The following is a 5,678-nucleotide window of genomic DNA, read 5'->3' as shown; positions in this document are numbered from 1 at the left end:
TCTCTTTTTCTCAGCTTCTTTATTTTCCATCATTTGGTCTTCTATATTACTGATTCTCTCTTCTGCCTCATTTATTCTAGCACTTAACGCCTCCATTTTTGATTGACACATCCAATTTCTAATTGACTCCTCCTGTTTGACCTTGGCCATGTTTCATAGTTCCCTATACTTTAGTTTCCTCACTTGAAAATGGACATCATAATAAATATTCCCTAATAGGGCTGCTAGGGGAATTACGTGAAGTAATACATCATCACCACCACACGGAGTTCTCATTCTACACCCAGGGCCTCTCGGCCCTAGGAAGATCTCCTTGGAGAATGCAGTCCATATATTCACTCATGTCTGGAAAGCCAGCTCTGAGATTGCACATCAGAATGTTGAGGCTTCCCCTTAATCCTCCGACTCAAACTCTGGCATCCAAAATCTACCCAGCACAGAGTCAGAGGAGGGTGAGGGACCACGTATTTCTTTTACATATGTGTTCTGATTTTGCCGACGGTGTTTGTCTGAGACTTTTAAAACCACAGCGATAGACACATAATTTATATAGTAAACAGACGAGGTAGCAGAACTCCTGTCAAGCAAGTATAAGCAATTTTGATGACAAACAGTACGTATGCTTTCCCCTGAAGGTTTGTCATTTGGTATTCTGCAAAACTAGATGAGCAGTTCATGGGCTTTCTCTTGCATCTGCACTGTAAGTGCCCTAGGATTTATCGTGCTGCTTTGGCAGTCAGCTTACCTTTTCTATTACGAACTTGATACTATCTCAAAGGGCTTTAAAATCTATATGGAACCTACCTACTCTCATAATGAGAATTAAACAGTAGACTTTAAAATGTCTTTGCACAAAGCTATAAAGTACCTTTTGAGGAAAAAATGCTCAACGGAGATCATAAAACAACTGAACTCATGTTGTTTCTCTCCAGCTGTTGTCACTATCCAAAGAACTGTCTTCTAGAATAAGGCACCTTAAGAGTGCTCTTCAGATTTCCCACCTAAATGCATTTTGGTGAAAAGTAATCAGGGAAGATTTCACATATCTAAACTCACTTAAATGCCTTCCTGAACTGTGTCTGTCCAGGGTGCTCTTTATCACATCTTCTGACCAAATTCTATCTGTTCATTCATTCAACAAATACTTATTAAATGGACATTTCTATTAAAAAGTGATCTAGTCAGTGAAGATTTGATGAATAAGAAATGATCCATTCCCTTAAGGGGTGTATAATCTAATGGAGAAGATAGATAAGAAAATACAATGATAATAATGGAGTTGCTATTTCTTAAAGTTTTTAAGTACTCAGATGAGTCAAATTTCCAATTTGATCTTTTTATCACTTAGCCATTCATTGAGTCTACCATATATCAAGCACTACAAGGAGACACTAGGGAATCTCCTAGAAGCAGTGACAGGACTCCTGACCTCAGGAATTCTTCACTTCTCATCTGTATCTCGGTAACTCGTGTGTGTGTGTGTGTGTGTGTGTGTGTGTGTTTGTGTGTGTCCAATCCAGTTCTTCCTCAGTTTCAGACTATTTTATTCAACAACCTACTGGACATCTCCACGTACCGTTCCAGAGGCTCATCTACCTCGCACATTCCAAATGAAATCCATTATCCTTTGCCCTGGTTAATGTCCCCTTCACTGCCCAGCTATTTTGTCCAAAACCTAGAATGGGGCTTGGTTTCTCCCTCCCCTTAATTCCCCACATGCAATCATTCAGAACACCTGTCAATTTTTTCATCTGCACATTTCCTTTTTCTTTCTTTCCTTATGCCCTCCACTACCACTGCCTTAATTCCTATCCTCATCGTCTCCAACCTGGACAACCACCCGTCTCCTCAGCTGGTCTCCCTGGCTCCAGTCATTGCTTCCTCTAACCCATTCTCTTCACTGCTGTTCGAGTGATGGCTCCAAATGCAAATGTTATCATGACTGTTCACTGTCCCAAACCTTCTAATGACTCCCAACTCCACAGGATAAAGTCCAAACAAGGCCCTTTGATATGCACACAAATCCTTATCCACACATTTTTGTCACCACCACCACTACCACTGCATCTTAATGTCAGCCAAATTCAAATAGTTAGAGTTTCCTGAACAGCCCATGATGTTTCATCCCTCTACTTCTGCAAGGGCTATTCCCTCTGCCTGGAGTATTCTTTCCCTTCCTGTTCTCTGTCTAATGCCTAACCATCTTCAAAGGCTCTGTTCAGGAGTTCAGGTGCCTCCTCCTCTGTGAGACCTTCTCTGACTTCTCTGAAATCTAGTTGATTATCACACTGGTGAAGTTCACATGTCTTTTTCTGCAGTTTCTCACTGTAGGGCTGTTTCATATGTCTGTACCACTTTCTAAACTCTAAGTGCCTTGAAACTGTATCTTTTATATAACTCTCAAATCCATCAAGCTCTCTCTCATCATGACCCATGCTAAGCCACCATGACCTCTCCTCAGAACTGTTGCAATAGATTCCTGACTAACTAGGTTCTCTGCTTCCAGGGTCTCCTTACAACCTGTTCTTCACCCTGCATTTAGGGTGCTTATTTTAGCAAACTGATCCTGATATATATATAAAGAAGCAAAGGAGATAGATATATATGTAATATATATATTATGTATGTGTATGTATATATTACATATATGTAATGTACATGTATGTGTATGTATATATTGTGTATATATAATGTATACATAATATATATATTATATAGATATATATATTATATATATATTAAGAAGCAAAGAAGATAGATATATCTCCTTTGCTTCTTAATATATGTTAGTGGCTCCACATTTTCCTTAGGATAAAGATCAGAATCTTTGGCATGGTCCTTATGCCCCTCAAGACCGCTCGGGCCTTACTTGCACTTTTGCTCCTTCCCTCTTCCTCTCTCTACTCCTGCCAAACCAGCTGCATTCCATCCCTGTATCTTACCATTAATCACAAAGAGGGGTTTATATTTTCTACTGAAGGAAATAAAGTCAGTGCAGACATCTGATCATGTGGATATCATGATGCAACAATACCAGAAAGAAGAAATCCATACCTATATTAATCAATTGGATGAATCCTGTGTGACCAACCATAAAACTGGCCCATTAATCTGGGTGTGACTTGTCTGATGGTGGCACACACAAAAGAGACCATAAGAGATAGGAGACATTTCAGAGAAAATATCTGTAGGACTGGGTGCCTGGCAAGTTGTGAAGAATGAAGGGAGAGGAAGAATGAGCCACATGAGAATGGTTCTCCTGACTAAGAGAAAACATTTGGAAGGGGGGCTTCTTGGTTAAGAGGTTAAGACAGAGTCCTGCTGGACACTTGTTAGGTCAAACTGAAGGACACCTGAGCAAAGAGAATGTTCCTCTGGACGCACTGACTATATAGGAATACAGATATGGAAGCATTCACATAGCACAGTGGGAAAGGCAGAGGCCTGAGTGGATCTGCTGTCCTGGGATAAAGCATAGAGAAGAATCCAGAAGGTCAAACAGAGCCTGAGGAAGTACCCAGAGCAATGAGTCAAGAAGAATATGAGAAACTATAAAGAAAGCACTACAAAGAGGTAGGCAGAGACGGATGTGGGATGTCTTAAAAATCAGAACAGAGGAAGTTTCAAGAAGGAGCAGGTGGTCAGTGATATCAAGTGGAGGTCATCCAAGGTCATAGAAAACCCAAGACCAAGAGTATGCTTCTAGGTTTAGTAAAAAAGAATATCATTCTTGACTTTTAAGGGAACTTCAACAGAAGACAAATAAGAATAAAAACCAGAGAAGAGAGTGCTAAGGAATAGGTTCTTACTAACTCCTGAAAACAAAAATGGTTTTGTGATCAGTTTAATTTACATATTTTGAGAAGTTAAGAAGGTAGACCACTGTTCATTCAGCAGGCATCCTGAAACAACCCATTGTGTTCAAGAATAGGCTGCCATGTTTTGCAAGCAGACACCAAAGACCACATGAAACAATTCTCTCAAGACCTCTAAGGCTGGGAAAGCCATGAAAAATCCCAGTATGAAATGTTTTCTGATGCTTTCCCCCTCTTCTGTTCCTGCTTATTCAGGAGAATATGTGCAGTCCGTTGTTTTTCTAAATGATGTCTGTGTTCTGACATGGCAACATACAACAAGGCAGCCAGCTGCATTCTTCCTGTTTATGTCTTGCTCTTAAGTAACTCAGACCTGAAATAGTCCATGTGTCCAGCTATGTCTTCATAGGCTTCTTGAAGTTTTAGAAAACACCTAAACTCTTACCCCTTCATTCTAAACCTCAGTATAAACAGTTTTGCTCAGAAATACCTATCTTTGGGGGCCTCTGGGTGGCTCAGTCAGTTAAGCATCTGCCTTTGGCTCAGGTCAGGATCCCGGGGTCCTGGGATTGAGCCCCACGTGGGGCTCCCTGCCCAGCGGGGAGCCTACTTCTCCCTCTCCCTCTGCTGCTCCCTGCTGGTCGTGTGCACTCTCTCTCAAATAAGTAAAATCTCTAAAAATAAAATAAAATAAAAAATACCTATCTCTCAGCTTTCATTCAAGGAAATCAAGTGGCTGTGTCCAAAAGGTCTTCAAATAGTCACTTTTATTTTATTTTATTTATTTGAGAGAGAGAGAGGGAGAGAGTAGCAGAGGGAGAGGGAGAAACAGCCTCCCCACTGAGCAGGGAGCCTGATGTGGGACTAGATCCCAGGACCCCAGGATCATGACCTGAGCCAAAGGCAGATGCTTAATCGACTGAGTCACCCAGGTGCCCCAAATAATCACTTTTAATTCACCATTTAGTGAGTTTCAAAGTGCCAAACATGCTAGTTTCTGAAAAGCAAATGAGCTCCTGGCCTCAAAGAGTTCACACTTTTCCCCCCGTAGAAGGTATGAATTCCAAGAAGAGCAGATAGGAAGATGTCGAAGAGTGCCAGCCCAGTGCATTGCAGGACTTCACTGATGCCCAGCCCCAGAAGGGAAGCACCACACACCATTGCTCTTCCCTGAAAATTACTCTGTCATTACAGTCGGTCAGTGGGGTAGGAACCAGGGCAGAATGCCAAGGGCTCCGTGATGACAGATTACTTCACTTGAAGGGAACATGGCTTATACCTTGATCTTTTCACTTTGGAGTAGATGTTAGTGGTCATTTTCTTCTGCTTACTGGGAACCTAATTATGATGTGCTCTGAACTCTGCAGAGAATAAAGATTATTAGAGGCATTGCAGGCACTTGCCAGTCTTCATCCAAACGAGCAAATGCATTCCTTCCTTTAAGTGGAAGAGCTCGGCCCAGTCACAGCAATGACTTCATTTTCCCTACCTTTGGGGGAGAAATGTCAAGCTAAGGAAACCTGCCAAATCAACAAAACGTTTCTTCAGGATGTTTGATGTTTCCAACAGCAAGTCCAAAAGGTTTCCGGGAATTTCGTTCAGAATCTGAATTGACTGTGCATCCCACTTTATCCTATAATATTTAGAGCTGGTCGTTGTGAGATGTCTCTACAGACAACTTTTCTTCTGGCTGTATCCCTTCCTCCCCAAAATATGAACTCAGCCCTTTGGTATTTGAATATCAATGACCCTGATGACGCCATGGTGAATTTCTAAATCTGTGCATTTTTTGGTATTGGTAATGCTTTCTAAAGGCTAAATTTCATTTATCCAGTAATCAATTTTAATGTATTAGCATTTTGT

Source organism: Leptonychotes weddellii, chromosome 11, assembly GCF_054177405.1.
Source record: "Leptonychotes weddellii isolate Sample4059 chromosome 11, ASM5417740v2, whole genome shotgun sequence".
NCBI classification, from domain to species: domain Eukaryota; kingdom Metazoa; phylum Chordata; class Mammalia; order Carnivora; family Phocidae; genus Leptonychotes; species Leptonychotes weddellii.
The sequence above is the reverse complement of the archived record's forward strand: the minus strand, read 5'-3'. Positions refer to the sequence as shown.